Genomic DNA, 17,095 nt, shown 5'->3' with positions numbered 1-17,095 from the left:
ACAGGACTCCATAGAGAGTTCCCTGACATGACAGAAGAGGCAAATGGAATTAAAATATAAATGTTAGGAAACACTATATAATACAGATTCATTTAATTCAATCATTCATTCATTTATTTAATAAATATTTATTGCAAGACAATATATTCAGCAATGGCCAGTCTCTGCACAGAACATTCATGTGGTAGGAAGAAAATCAGGGCAACAGACAGTATACAGGCAAACATAAAGTATTATGTTAAGTGCTATGAAAAACAAGCAGGATAAACAGAGAATGGTAAGAAGGTGCTATTTTAGGCAAGGTGGCCATGGATGGTTTGTCAAATAAGATGGCATTTGAACAAATCTTATGAAATGAGGAAGTGAGCCACACAAATATCCAGAGGTAAAATAGTAAAAGAAAAAGCCCCAAGACAGGAGCATACACAGCATCTGGCATGGCTACTGGCAGTATGAAGTGAATAGAACAGTAGGAAATGAGGCTAGGGAAGGAAGTGCCATGGGCCAGTGTATACACATCTGTATAAGTCTTGGTAAGCGTTTGAATTTGTTCTAAACATGATGAGAATACCTGCAAAGGCTCTGATCAAGAGAATAACATGATTTGAATATGCTTCCTAAAAAACTACTCTGGCTGCTGTAGGGAGAATAAGAAAGAGGAAGCAAGAGTGAAAGAAGAGAGGCCAGTTAGAAGTCCAGCCAAGGGAGAAAAAACTAGCTTAGTGGAAGTGAAAAGAAGTGGGATTTGCATCTTTGTTCATTGCTAGAGAGTATGTTTCCAAGACTTGGTCTGAGCAACTGGATAAATGGCAAAATCTTTCACGCCATCCCCCCTCTATGGCTCTTCAAATCCTCTAATCTGACACTGTCTTCCACTCATTCTTAACTCTCTTTCACCAAACCCTCTGGAACTCATGGTCCATCATCAACAAAATCCCTGATATCCTCAACCCTTTCAGTGACTGTTCCCTATGTCTTGGTTTTTTTGTTGGTTGGTAGGACTGACATGCAAAAAGCTATACATATTTAATGTTTACAACTTCATGAGTTTGCCTATATAGGTCATGGTAATGGTTTCACAGGTACCTTCAAATCCTATACGTTCTTGCTCTATTTTACCCCAGAAAGGCATGCTATTCCCCCCCCGTCCACTCACATGATAGCTGTTTACTTTCCCACACCCACCCTTCACACTTCTGAGCCTGGAAGTAATAGATATCCTTCAGGCTCCTCATTGCCACTCCCACTAATTCAAAAAATGAGAAATTCAGAAACTGTGCCACAAGAGGACCCCAGAAAACCTACTTATTGCTTGTAAAATTCTTGTTGAGGATGGGTATCATCTCTACATCTAGGATGATAGTTTGAAATTGATTCAAAGATCTTAGGAACACAACACCTGGCCTGAGTTTCCACTTTCTCTTGTGAACAGTAATTCATGCACCAGTACAGCTCTCAGAGTATACACTGCATCCCTAAAGACACAGGGATATAGACTAGAAAGCATAGTCATTCACCCAAGGGGAATGGCTGGCAGAGAAGATATAGATGGTGAGATCCTAGTCATGAGATTTGTCTCAGTAGAATTTCTTGGTTGTGGCAGATCAGTTCTGCATGTGTATGTAGGTACAGGCTTTTTTGCAGATCTACACATAAGCAAGGGGTATTTCTCCAAAGGAATAAATCCCTTGGGACCTTTTCACTATGCCACACAGTCAAGAAAATTCTACACTGGGAAAGCAAGGATGTAGAAGATTCTCCTCACACATGGCTTGCCCTCCAGAGAGCTTTGTGGGATATACAGGGTCTGGTCCTATCAGTCCTGGGCATGGCATAAGCTGAAGCTTCTCACCATATTCTCAGCTACTTGCTCTCTTAAATACCTCCTATCACTGATAATACACTTCATGTACTTGATTAATTAAAGGACAGTCCATGCCTTTGAAATATTCTTACAGTAACCTTGACTTAGCCCCGTCACAGCATTCAATTCATGCTGTTTATGTGACTGTCTCACTAAACCATGAATTCTTTGAGGATGTCTGTGTGCTAAGCACCAGGGTCTCTCCCAGAGGTTGTACTGATGCATAAAAAGAAGGCATGATTAGTTGTATGAAAATGCTCAGTAAACGGCACACTGTCATCAAGCTGCATATTCCCAGTCATTCCAGCCACAGCTTCCTACACTGAGGAGCTGCCATTTCTGGGTTGTTTCCATGATGTGTTCTTAATTTTTCCCTTTATAAAAGATTATCATTCTCTTTCTCTCAGAATTATGCCACGCTTAATAGTAAGTCAATGGAAAAATTCTCTGAAATGTGAATGACTAAAATAATGATGTTTTTCACCCTTCTGTATCAGTTAGGGATCTGAAGTCTGAAATCTGTAGGATTGGCCAGGTAGAAATTCAGACAGAATTTCTACATTCCAAATCTTTTTTCCTTTTTTTTTTTTTTTTAAGTTTTTATTTCAACTCGAGTTAGTTAACATAGAGTATAATATTAGTTTCAGGTGTATAATAATTTAGTCTTGAGGCAGAATTTCTTCAAGAAATTTTAGTTTTTGCTTTTAAGGCATTCAACTAATTGAATAAGTCCCACCCACATTGTTGAGGGCAATTTCCTTTACTTAAAGTTGACAGACTAGATGTTAGTTACATCTGCAAAATACCTGAAGAGCAATATCTAAGTGAATGTCACACCAAACAACTTGGTACCACAGCCCAGCCCAGCTAACATAAATTTAACCATCAAAACCTTCATTCTGGATATGGCACACAAGTTTCACTCTCTTACTATAATCAAATAGAAAACTAGACAAAATGTATAAAATTTTTGGTTTCAGATTTTAGGTCAGAGCACAAGTTGACAAGCTGATTCTTAAATTTACATCAAAATACAAAGGACCTAGACTTACCCAAAACAATTTTTAGAAAGAACAAAGCTGGGGGCGCCTGGGTGGCTCAGTCGGTTAAGCATCCGACTTGAGCTCAGGTCACGATCTCACGGTCCGTGAGTTCAAGCCCCACGTCGGGCTCTGGGCTGATGGCTCAGAGCCTGGAGCCTGCTTCCGATTCTGTGTCTCCCTCTCTCTCTGCCCCTCCCCTGTTCATGCTCTGTCTCTGTCTCAAAAATAAAATAAACGTTAAAAAAAATTAAAAAAAAAAAAGAAAGAACAAAGCTGGAAGGCTGTACTACCTTTTATCAAGACTCGCCATAAATTTATAAGAATCAAGAGAATGTGGTAGTGACATAAGGATCTACAGGATAGCACATATATGCTCATTTGATTTTTGCCAAAGGTGCCAAGGTAATTCAATCTGAAAAGAGAATCTTTTCAATCATGCTGGAAAAACTGCATATTCATTTGGAACAAATATGAATCTTGTTTCTCACCTCACTGCATACACAACAAACTTGAAATGGATTACAGACCTAAATGTAAAGACTAATACTTTAAAATTAATAAAATAGAGAAGAAAAATAGTCAAAGTATTGGGGTAAGCAATTATTTCTTAGATACAGTATGACTCTGTATGACACTACAATGGTGGATACATGTCATTATACATTTACTGAAACCCATAGAATATACAACACCACAAGTGAACTCTAATGTAAACCACAGATTTTTAAGATTATTATGTGTCCATATAGTTTCATCAATTATAACAAATGTATTACCCTGGTGGGGTATGTTAATAATGGGGAAATCTACACATGTATATACATGTATGGGGCACATAGGAACTCTATGTACTTTCCTCTCAATTTTGCTATGAACTTTAAACTGCTCTAAGAAATAAAGTATATTAAAAAAAAAAAGATTCCCTAGATAGCATGCCAAAGCTCACAAAAGAAAAAATGATACATTGGATTTCATCAACTGTTTAGTATCTGTTCTTTGAAAGACATCATCAAAAAATGGCAAATTATTGCAATAAATGATATACAGAAAATAGTTTTAAAGACCCTACAATTCAGGAAGAAGACGACAACCCAAAGTTTAAAAATGGGAAAACAGAAGAGACCCTTAACAAAACAAGATATATAAACAGTGAATAATCACATGAAGACTTTCAACATTACTAGTAGTAAGAAAAATACAAACTAAAACCATAGTTAGATACTACTACACACTCACTAGAACGGTAAAAATTAAAAGATAAAACAAATGTTAGCGAGGATGTAGAGCCACTAAAACTCTAATGTATTGCTACTAGGAATTTAAATACTAAAGCCATCTTGCAAAACCGTTTGGCAGCTTCTTAAAAAGTGAAATAACATCTACCCTATGACTCAGAAATTTCACTCCAAGTATTTACTCAAGAGAAATGAAAATAAGTGTCCACATAAAGAATTGTACAAGAATGTTCTTAGTAACTTATAATAGTCAAAAATTACAAATAATCCAAATGTCCATCAATAAGAGAATGAGTAAACTGTGGTATATTTATGCCATGCATTACTTCTCAATAATTAAATGAAAAATTCCATTGTTATCTGCAGCAACATGGATGAATCTCAGAGACTTTATAATAACCAAAATAACTAGACTCAAATAAGTACACATTTAATTATTTCCTTTACATGAAGATTAAGAGAGATGGACTACTCTATGGTGAGGGATACCAGAACACTTTCCCACCCTTTCTGTGAGAAAAAATTGTTCAGAAAAAGGCATGAGGAAACTTTGAAATGAAGGTAATATCCTAATTAATGTGTGTGTTATAGGCATGTATACATTTGTCAGAACTCAACAAACTGCACCCTTAAGACTGGCACATTTTATGGCACATAAATCATTCCTAAATAAAAAGACAAATACATAGCTTTATAATTAAAACATGTAATCTTTACGTGTGTGTGAATACATATGTGGATTCTGTTTTCTGTTCTATAAATGTGGGTATTTGTCCATTTGCATTTATAATTTATAAATTAAAATTTATAATTTTGTTATAACAAAAAAGTGCAAGATTTAATTTCTAAAATAACCTACAAATAATAGCAATAAAGTATTTTATATAACTTGACAAGCTAATATTAAAATTTATATTGAGGAACAAAAGGCCAAAAATTGTCATGACAATTATGAAGAAAAAACCAAATAGGGAAATAAGTTCTGACAGATGTGAATACTGACTCTAAATCTATATCAAATAAGACAATGTGATAGTGGCATAGAAATAAGCAAACAAAGCTAAGAAAAATTTAAGGAACTTAGACTCACAAGTATATGGAAATATATATAGGACAGAGGTAACATTAAAATCTACAGATAGATGCCAATAAATTGTATTGGAAACATTGTTCATATAGTAAAACAAAATTAGAGCACCATTTGACTATATATATTTTTATATATTGTTATACAATATATATTATCATATATGCATATACACGGTGAAGGATAAGACTGATACATCTGATTATATCAGATATTTTTTACTGTTTAACAAACTACCCCAAAAATTAATGGTTTATTATGCTCACAAAAACACATAATTTATGCAGAGATCAGTGGGGATGGCTTTTCCCTTTACGTCTGGTGTCCCATGACTATGGATAAAAGACCCATTTTCAATTTTGTTGTGTCTGTGGTGAGAACACAATCGACCCTCTTAGCAAATTTCAAGATTATATCCAGTGTTATTAACTAGAGTCACCATGCTGCCATGCTATATATTAGATCTCCAGACCTTAATTCTGAAAAATTCTGCAAAACTAAAATTCTATACCCTTTGATCGATATCTCCCATTTCCCTATGCCCCAACTCATGGAAATCACCATTCTACTAGATTCCACATATAAGTGAGATCATGCAGTACTTCTCTTCCTGTGTCTGGCTTACTTCGTTTAACACAATGTTTCTAGGTCCACCCATGTTGTCACAAATAGCAGGATTTCCTTAAGACTGACTAATATTCCAGTGTGTATGTATGCATGTGAGTGTATATATATTCCATCATGTGTATATTACATATACATCATATATATCACCTTTTCTTTATCCATTCATCCACTGATGGGCACTTAGGTTTTTGCCATAACTTGACTATTGTGAATAATGCCACAATGAACATGGGAATTCAGACATCTCTTTGACACTGCTAGATAAATTAATTACTTCAAACAATTAATACTTCAAACATCACATTGTATAACTCAAATACACCTAACTTTTTACTGTCAATTATGCTTCAGTAAGGCTGCAGGAAACATAAAGGACCCACTTTCAAGATGGCTTACTCACATGACTGGCAAGTTGGTGTTAGCTGTCGATGGGAGCTCAACCAGGGCTGTGGACCAGGGGCCTAGGTTCTTCACCTTTGTGAGCCTCTCTAAAGCCTGCTTGTACTTCTTCACAGAATGATGGCTGGATTCCAAGAGAAAGCACCCCAAGATAACCTGACGGAAATGAATGACATTTTTTAAATGTTGACTTATTTTTGAGAGAGAGAGAGAGAGAGCACGTGTGAGAGCACACAAGTGGGGGAGGGGCAGAGAGAGGGAGACAGAGAATCTGAAGCAGGTTCGGTGCTGTCAGTGCAGAGCCCAGTGCTGAACTCACCAACCATGAAATCATGACCTGAGCCAAAGTGGGATACTTAACCAACTGAGCCACCCAGGCATCCAGAAACGAATGACATTTTTTGAGACTTGGTTTTCAAAGTCATATAACATCACCTTTGCCAAACCTTACATCAAGGCAGTCACAAAGTCCCTCCCAATTTTAAGTACAAGTGACATTGATTCCATTCCTTAACTAAGGGAATAGCAAAGTTCTAGAAGAGCATGTTAGACAAGACACACAATGTGGCTATATCTTTGGAAAATACAAGTGTTGAATCACTGTATTGCACATCTGAAACTAATAATACACTGTATATTAACTTGAATTTAAATAAACTTAAAAAATAAAAAACTTCACAGAATTAAAAGAAGCTACAGATTAGGTGAAAATTTCAACACCTGCTACTGTAAAGTATTTACCTACAACACATAAAGAGCCCATATAAATATTAAAATTCAAAAACAACCAAATAGAAAAAATAGTAAAGGATACAAATAGACTTCCTTCAGAACAGGAAGCCCAAACATCAATAAAAATATGAAAATGTGTTCAACCTCAGTAACAGTAATGTGGGAAATATAAAAATGAGAAACTATTTCAAAAACATCAGATTGGCAAAACTTCTAAAGTGAGCCATGATAAGTGTTGTCAATGAAGTGAAGCAATTAGAAATCTCATTAGTATTGGTCAGAGTTTCAGCGACTAACTACTTTGAGTGCCAGGCAACATCTGGTGAAACTGATGACGTAGATGACCTATGATGCAATTTCCACTTCTAGGTTCCTCTACTAGAGAAATACTCACCTACATTCACTGGGAGACAAGTTTACAGAAGAATGTTTATTGTAATATTGTTTGTAGAGTGGTGAAAAATTAAAAATAATGCAAATTCACATTAGTAAAACAATGATAATATAAATTGTGGTGTATTATACAATGGAGTAATACAGCAGTTAAAATACATAAACTAGCTCTACGAAATATCAAAGTACATGTAAAAACATAGCAGCAAAAGCAAGTTGTAGATTGGTGTGTCAATATAATGTCACTTGTATAAAGTTCTAAAACATTAAAAACAATCCTATATATTTTTATGTATATATACTTATGTTGAAAACTGAAACCACAGATGGTCATATTAAACACAAAATTCAGAACAGTAATTACTATCGGAAAAGGGGAAAAAGAAAAATGGGATTAGTTTGTGGCACCAATAGCCTTCAACTTCATGCACAATGTTTTATTTAAAATCAGAAGCAAAGATGGCAATTTTTAATACTGGCTAATGTGTGTTTATAATTAGCTTTATATGTTTAAAATATATTGTAATAAAGTCCTGTGTTTGTGTACCAGAGTTAGATAGGATGAACCTTATAGCTAATATGATTTAACAATTCTTTTCTACATGGGCCAAAACTCGTTTTGCAATTGCAGAAACTTGCATCCTGAAAGAAAACTAGACTTCCTCATAGCTACAGAGTGGATTATTAATACAAATGGAATAAGGACAGTCTCCTGATTCCTAGATAAGCCCTTTTCTTCTACACCGTACTCTTCAGAAGGATTTTAAAGTGTGACCTTGGGTGCATCTGCCTGACCCAGACAGGAGCGACACTGTGACAATCCATAGAGAGTATGCAAGAGGCCAACTAGATGAACATTCATACTTGGACAGGAGGGTAGATTACAAATGTATGTATAACATTGCCTGAGACCCCACCATTAAAGAATCACTATTTTGATTTCAGCATTGCCTTCTACAGTGAATTCTATTAGAAGAGGAAAGTATCTACAGGAGATTTGAAACTTTCAATGCTCAGAGTGAGTTGAGAATGGTCCAGAATTGGTGACTTGTAGAAGAAAAGGGATGCAGGGTGTGGAACTCTTGTATAAACATCTGACAGTGTGCTAGAGCCAGATGTTTATTTTCTCTAAGCTTAAACCATTTAGGTACCTCCCTCAAAGCCCAGAGAAAATGGCCAGCCACCCTACAATCCAAGAGACTGATCAGAATATGGACAGTAACCAGCTTACATTTCCACACAAATATTTAGAATTTTCAAGTCTTTTAAATAATTTAAGTAGCCTAATAATCATTAATTTTAATGTATTCTCCACAAATGCTTCCATGAAATGTGATTCTGTTTTCTTCTTTTTTAGCTTAATGAAGCTTTTAGTCTTATTGTGAGCATCATTTATGATGGAAGATAGCCTCCTCTAGTAGAAAAAAATCTCTCTCAAAATATTAGAAGATAAAGGCATACAAACTGTTCAGATCACCCTCTGTTTTCCACCCTGGCTGGGATCCTGTGTTTCTGAAAGGCAGTACCAACTCTTACAAACATCTACTATATAATGGTCACATATTTCACAAACACGCTGCTTAACAAAACAGGAGGGTAGGAGATTTTGGCTGCAGTCCCCACTCTGACATAAATCACTAAGTGGCCTCAGAGAAGTCATGGTAGCCTCCCTAAGCCCTTCTCTTTGTCTATCAGATAGGCATCACAGTCCTGACATGTCTACACAGGGCTTTCAAAGTTTACATAAGGACAGGAAAGGGTTTTGAAATATTATTGTCTCTGATTGCAAGTATCTGGGAGATAGCAAAGGCTCTACATTAGTGTATATACATTTCACATGCAACCAGGTCAGTCAAAAAGGAAGATGAGAAAAAAGAGGGGGAGACAGAGAAATTGGAACCTGAAGGCTATTGGGATCTTTCCTCTGTGGCCAAGATACCTTCTGCAACTGTAATTTTTCCTATTTTATTCTCCACTCTTCAGCTCCCTCTACCCCTTTTACATCTGGCTCAAGACAGAGTACCATTGCTTTACAGGCAAAGACTTCTACTGTAAGTGGCCCAATTCTCCCTGCCCCCTTTGTGTATTTCTCATACTGTCTCATTCTCCCAAAAGCTCAAGGATTAAACTGTTGCACTGAACCACATTCTCTTCGCTCGCATTGTACATCACTAACCCAAGGGGAGATTCTTCACATTTAGGTGGAAACTGAACTCAAATACACTTCTTTTATTTTGAAAGCATTAAGAGAATGCTGCAGCAGTTTCATAACTACTCCCCAATCCAGTTATGTTTGAAACTGGATTATACTTTCCTGAATTTTCTTAATTTGTATTTAATATTGATACACTGTACCTTATTCCTATGCCTGCAAAAAACCTGAGACAGATAAAGAGAAACTGAGGCACCATTCATGAGGCTTCTCTGTGGGGACAAAGAACATCATTAACCTTTGCACTACATTCTCTCACTCTCCATAAACAGATCTTCACCTTACTTGTACATGGACAGTGGCTCTAATCTCCTGCCTGCCCCCCCTCCCAAGCAGCAGTGTGCATTTTTCTACATGAAAAGGTGATTTGAATTTCTGGTCAGATTCTCATGAATACTCTGCAAACTCTTCCTATGGCATTTGACCCTTATATTGAGAAGTCATGCCCTGGGCATATTTTAATCAGTTAAGGTAAATTGACAGATAATCTGATGCTTTACTTCTTGCTAAATTTATAACATCGTTTCTTTGAAATCAGTCTCTTCAGTTTAAAAAAGTCACTGTTCTTGATCTTTTGAATTCTCCTTAATACAAAATGCACACTTATCTGCAAGAAATTTCAAGATTGATGTATGGCAAAGATGAGACAGATGCTGCACTTTGTATGACATAATAATTATTTTTATCACACCACCTATATTTCACTAAGGGAATATAAGAAGCAGGAGACAATTACTACTAAACAAAGAGCTTTTCTTGTTTTCTACATGACTGAATCTTCTGAGCTTTCCATTACAGCTTCCAAATAGAAGTAAATGTCTATATGCCTGATTTTACAAGGTATTAGATTCAGGGCTGTCAAAAGGAGCCTCAACCCATGTTTGTTGACCATACACAATGTGCCAGTCACTGTGCTCAGCGGTGGTAAGGTGGTGAAAATGGTAGTTCCTGGGCTCAAGCATCTCTAATCTGGTGGGGGAATACAGTCACATAAACAACTACAATTCTATATAATAAATGCTATTAAAAAGGAAAGCAGGACGCAAATAAGGGACCCTAACTCAGACCGATCACAAGGTCAAAAAACATTAGTAGCTCTTTTGGAGGAACAGGGAAGAGATAAAGGTAACAGAATGAGACAGGAAGCTTTATAGGTTATATGAGTAAGTTAGACTTTGCCTTGAAAGCAATGCAAAGTTACTGCAGAATTTTAAAGCAGATAATGGTCCAAATTTTTTGAAGGATGTTCTTTTTTTTAATGTTTTTTGTTTTATTTTTGAGACAGAAAGAGAGCGAGGGAGGGGAAAAGAGAGAGGGGACACAGAATCCGAAGCAGGCTCCAGGCTCTGGGCTGTCAGCACAGAGCCCAATGTGGGTCTCGAACTCACAAACTGTGAGATAATGACCTGAGCCGAAGTCGTAGACACTTAACTGACAAAGCCACCCAGGTCCCCTGAAGGATGTTCTATCTGTAGTATGGAGATGGAATGAAATAAGGAGTCCAAAGACATAAAAAAGTCAAGAGATAGTGGCAGCCCTCCCTGGGGATTGACAGTAGAAAAAGACATAAAGGAATTGATTTTGAAAAATATTTAGAAGTCAAATAAATAAGATGTGGTGCTTTGCTGGATGTAGGAAGGGAGGGAGGGAGAATTTGAAGTGACACAATCATAGAAGTAGGGAAGGATAGGTTTTGAAATGCCTATGCGATATCCTCATGAAGATCCTTAATAAGTCATCAGAGCTGAAGCCCTGGAGAGGCTTTTGAATCTTGTCACTTATAGGTGGTAACTGAAATGAATGATATTGCCACTGGAGAGTGCAGGAGTATGTAGACTGAGAGAACAAGACCTTGAGAAGCATTCACTCTGAGGGGATCCAGTAAGGAAAAGGTACCTGCCAATAAAACTAAAAGGCACTGGCTAGAAGAATAAGAGGAAATAAGGGGCATGTAGTGAAGACGGGCCCCTAAGAACCTCTCACCCATAGCAATATAAAACATATTCAAAAATGAATAAATATAGCCACTCAGATATGAATGGATAGACAGTTGGGTAGCTGAAAAGAAACCTAAGAAGATCCCTGCCAGTGGTTGTGCACCATAGGTAACTGAATTTCAGAAAAGCAGAATTCCCAAATATCAAAATTAATTCACTTATAATTCATAAATATTCCTGTATGCCTAATGATTCACCCATCAGTTCTGTAAAAAAGGGAGATACACTTGGGACCAGAGAGATCTGAGTTAAAATCCTATGCCTATCAGGACAAGGGATGTGATCTTGGGAGATTCAAGTGAACTCAGACTTTCTTCATCTGCAAAATGAAAATAATACCTCCACCTCACAGGATAATTCCAAGGATTACAGATATAAAGAGCTTAGCACAGTGTTTAGTACATAGTAATGCTTATTAGCAAATGCCTGTTGAATCTGAATGAATTATTGTATTGGAATGCCTACCCTCTAAGGTCTTACAATTCTTAGACAAGAGAGGTCACTAACCTACCTAACTGCAGACTTCGCTTCTCTCCAATCCGATCTCTGATTACAGTGATCATCTACCAAAAAAAAAAAAAAAAGGACTGGAGGCTAAGAATAAGGAAACAAGTCCTTCTAAAATACATTAATACATTCCAGTATTAGATCATCAACTGTTGTGGTTCTAAGTATACAAGCCCAAAGGCAATTGATAGTGAAGCTCACTATGTGAAGAGCCTGCTGCCAGACTCCAGAGAGGGGAGAAAGTCAACAACAAAAAAAAAAAAGATAAAAATCTGACAGCACTAGGAACTTTGTGTCTGGTCGGAAAGACAGTGATAACTACCTAGAAAAGTGCCTTCACATCATCATGTCATATGCAAATTAGTAAAAATAGAGTAGTCGAGTTTCTTGGAAAGGAAGCACAGAAGAATGTGAACATTTATTGAATGCCATTTCACTTATTCCCTTCTCTGCAGACTCTTTAGAATCAGGTAGCCCAGAGTTCCAATCTAAGTTTGGCCACTCTCCATGGTCTCGGGCATATTACTTACTATTTCTAAGCTTTGTTTTCCTCAACTATAAAATGAAGGTAAAACTACATTACATAGCTTACATATAATACCACCTACTAAATTCTAAGCATAACACTTAGACATATTATGTACTCCAATTATTTGTCAGTAGTTCATTAACGGAAATAATAGCAGTTGTATGGATACAGCAGTTGTGCCTTTTTGATCGGATTCATCTTGCCCTCAACCCCCGTCCATGTTCTCCATCTCCTACGGCACTCCTCACAGCAAAACCCACATGGCTCCTACCAGGCCAACTGGCTGTGTCCTACACTAGAGGCAGAGACCTTTTCTTCTCTGAAAGAGAATCGTCAAAGTCCAATGCTACTAGAAGTAGCACCAGCACAGCAGACAACCTCAATTCTGTCACCTGGGAATCCAGTACCTTATACACATCACTAAACTGTGAGTTTGTTGCCACATGTACACAGAAGGAACAACACACTTGTGGTGACAGGAATGTTTTGATGATTACATGACAGTATTTATGTAAAGGTGGCTTGAAAATTGCAAAGTATTATACAAATGAGGAAATCATTATTAGTAATACCCAGGTGCAGATTGGTTGCTCTTTTTAGTTTTTATCCACTATCTCTATTGGAAAACCCAACAAATCACGCCAATACTTAAAGCACAAAAGATGTCTTCTTTGAGCACTTAGTACAGACAAGGGTTACCAAATTTTCCTATGTATCACTTACAGTTTAAAGTGCTTTTTACCTTTTGTTTTACCTTGTTTTTTAACTTTTTATTTTGAAATGACGGAAACACAAGAAGTTGCAAAAATCATACAGAGAGGAGGTCCCCCTACCAACCACCCAGCTCCCCATAGGGCTAACATCTTATATAACTACAGTACATTAAAACCAGGAAATGGAGATTAAAGTTTAAAAAAAGATTATAAAACAAGAAGAAGAAAACATCTTAGATTGGATAAAATCAAAATCCTGGAAATCATGAAAGAAAAAAATCAAGAAATTTAACTATACATATTTTTAAATTCAACTTGGAAAAAATAAAATAGGACAAATATCAAACTGAAACATATACAATGAAGTCTAATTTCTATAAAATACAAAAGAAGATTTCCTCCAAAGTCTACTTATAAAATAACCAAACCTCCAACAGAAAAATGGGCAAGTGGGACTTGTGCAAGGTGGCAGCATTGGAAGATCTTAAATTCACCTCCTCCCACAGATGCACCAAATCTACAGCCACATATGAATCATTTTCCCCTGAGGAAGATCTGAAAACTACATGAACTGCTTCTCTACCACAAAGGATAAAAATATCACATTGACATGCACAACAGTGGCAGAGATACAGTCTCAGCAAAAACCTCACACCCAGAAGTGTGACCTACAGTAGGAAAGGATCTCACCAGTGCCACATTCCCTTGGAGGAGCAAAGGGTTGGTTCCTCACATAAGGGATCTACATTAGAGATACAAGCCTCCAAAATAGTCTGATTTTTAGAAAACCAAAAGGGCTTATGTACAAGAAACCCAAAGTGCCACATGAAACTAAGATTCCCCTTTTATAAGGCTTAACTATGGTTTTGTTCACCCTAAGACCCAGCAAAAAAACAAAACAAAACAACAACAAAAAAAAAACATAGCAATTTGAAAAGTTCCTAGGCTATATATGGAGATTCATTTGCTAATATAAAAGCATCTGCTGGAGGGAAAGGGGCAGGTGAACCTCTCCCCAGAGACAGAGGCAATGGCAGATGCCATTTTTCCACTCCCCACCTATCCTGCTAGCACAGGTAGGCATGTTCAGATGCAGCACCCTCCTGTCACCTTATTAAGACAGCTAAGGCCAAGCAGAGGCCCAACTATCCCACTGCCTTTCTGAAGCAGGCAAACATGCCCCACCCCCTACTTTCACCAGCTGCCTAGCTACAACCAGCAGGCATAATACACATAGAAGACACCTCTTGATTGCCTGGCTCTGGTGGCCATGGGGGGTGAAGTTCCTGAACTCCATGTGAATGTAACAACCAATGACAGTTCTTGGCAGGCCACTATCCCAGGGTACTGTGAACACAGCATAATGAAACACAAATCCAGTCTTTCTATGAAAGATAATTATTTACTTAACCTAAAGCTTTAGCCTGAGGGACGGGCTCAGGTTTGTCCCACATCTAAAGGCTAAAGGAGGTACTCCTAGGAAACATAAGCAGAGACACCATCCTTGCATACCCCCTTGGCCTCACCACAGTTTGATTACATCTCCCAAAAAGGAGCTCATATACTTATCTGCAGCCCCAATTTTTGCAACTATCGCCCAGCGGATACCTCCAAATCTCCTGGCCTGGAAACCAACAGAGATTATTATTGCACAGAACTGTATACATTTTCATACTCTTAAAGCTGCTACTTGGAGGACTGGCTTCCAATCAGCCTGAAACTAAGTACCAAATGAAATCCCTCCCCTTGGATCACTGACAGGTCTTGGCACACCCTCAACAACAGGGAGATATTAAAAATAAATCACTCAATTTAGATAATCACAAAAGTTAAAGAGACATCCAAAAGCTAGGGCAAACTTGAGTAAGAAAAGTCATCACCTACACAAGGCCACTCCACTCCTTCAAGACTACGAGAGGTAATATACAGAAATAAACACACAGAGTCAAGTACAATGAGAGACAGAGAAATACATTCTAAATTAACAAAACAAAACCTCAGAAAAAGACCTTAGTTGTTCTAAGTAATCTAGCTGATAAAGAATTCCAAGTAGTGGTCACAGAGATGCTCACTGAACTCAGAAGAATAGATGAACACAATGAGAATTTCCATAATGGGATAGAAAATATAAGAAAAGTACCAAAGAGAAGGCACAGAGCTAGCATAGTAACTGAGCTGAAAAAATATATTTAAGGTGTTCAACAATAGATTGGATGAAGCAGAAGAACAGATGAGTGAATTGTAAGACAAAGCAATGGAACTCACCCAGATAGAGCAGCAAAAAGAAAAAAAAATTAAGATGAGCACTGAGAAATGTATAGAACTGTTGAATCATTATATTATACACTTGATACTAATATAACATGGTATGTTAATTATACTTAAAAATATTTAATTTTTAAAAAATGATAACTTAAGAGACCTTTGGGACAACATTAAGTGGAATGACATTCACATTATAGAGATTCCAGAAGGAGAAGAGAGATAGAAAGGGGCAGTTTTAAAGAAAACTTTAAAAAAATAATGACTGAAAAATTCCTATTAGGGAAGGAAACTGATATTCAGGTCCAGGAATCCCAAAGAGTTCCAAAGAAGATGAACCTAAAAAAATCCACATTATAATTCAAATGTCAAAAATTAAAGAGAGAAACTTAAAGGCAGCAGAGAAAACCAAATTTTGCATACAAAGGAAACCCCAATAAGGCTATCAGCAAATTTCTCAGCAGAAACTGCAGGTCAGAAGGGAGTGGCATGACATATTCAAAGTGCTGTAAAGGATAAAACTACCAACCAAGAGTACTCTACCAAACAAAATTTTCATTCAGAACTGAAAGAGGAATAAAGCGTTTTCCAAACAAAAGCTAAAAGAGTTCATCACTAATGAACTCGACTTACAAGAAATATTAAAAGGACTTCTTTAAGCTGAAAAAAAAATGGCACTAATTAATAAGAAAACAGAGAAAAGTAAAAATCGCACTGGAAAAGTATATAGTAAAGGTAGTAGATTACAAAGGTTAAAAGACAAAAGTAGTAAATTTAACTAAAATTATAAAACCTTGTTAAGGAATCCAAAAATAAAAAGATGTAAAATGTGACATCAGGGGTGCCTGGGTGGCTCAGTCAGTTAAGCGTCCAACTTCGGCTCAGGTCATGATCTCACGGTTCATGAGTTCGAGCCCCGCATCGGGCTCTGTGCTGACAGCTCAGAGCCTGGAAGCTGTTTCAGATTCTGTGTCTCTCTCTCTCTCTCTCTCTGACCCTCCCCCATTCATGCTCTGTCTCTCTCTGTCTCAAAAGTAAAAAAAAAAAAAAAAAAAATTAAAAAAAAAGTGACATCAAAAACATAAGACATGGGGGCCGCTGGGTGGCTCAGTCAGTTAAGCATCCAACTCTCGGTTTCAGCTCAGGTCACAGTCTCATGGTACATGAGTTCTAGCCCCACGTTGGACTCTACACTGACATCACAGAACCTGCTTGGGATTATCTCCCTCTCTCTCTCTGCCCCTTCCCCATTCTCTTTCTCTCTCTCTCTTCCTCTCCCTCTCTCAAAATAAATAAATAAATAAATAAATAAATAAATAAATAAATGCTAAAAAAAAAAAAAACATAAGACATAGAGGAATATAAAAATGTAGTTTTGGAATCTGCTGAAATTTAAATTGCTATCTCCTTAACATAGACTGTTAAATACACAGGATGATAATATGTGAACCTTATGGTAACCATAAAGCAAAAACTTACAGTAAATACACAAAAG

The 17,095-nt window shown here is 37.0% G+C and overlaps 1 long non-coding RNA gene across 1 annotated transcript in view; it reads right to left on the bottom strand.

Annotated features, from left to right (window-relative positions):
• LOC144615832 (uncharacterized) overlaps window positions 1–6,405 on the bottom strand; it is a 574,275-nt gene extending 567,870 nt beyond the window's left edge. Inside the window, exon 1 of the long non-coding RNA XR_013554444.1 lies at window positions 6,257–6,405. This is a non-coding gene — a long non-coding RNA (uncharacterized LOC144615832). The remainder of the gene's footprint in view (window positions 1–6,256) is intronic.
• Window positions 6,406–17,095: the final 10,690 nt, after the last annotated feature.

Source organism: Panthera onca, chromosome A3, assembly GCF_046562875.1.
Source record: "Panthera onca isolate mPanOnc1 chromosome A3, mPanOnc1 haplotype 2, whole genome shotgun sequence".
NCBI classification, from domain to species: domain Eukaryota; kingdom Metazoa; phylum Chordata; class Mammalia; order Carnivora; family Felidae; genus Panthera; species Panthera onca.
This window is presented reverse-complemented; position numbering and strand designations above follow the sequence as displayed.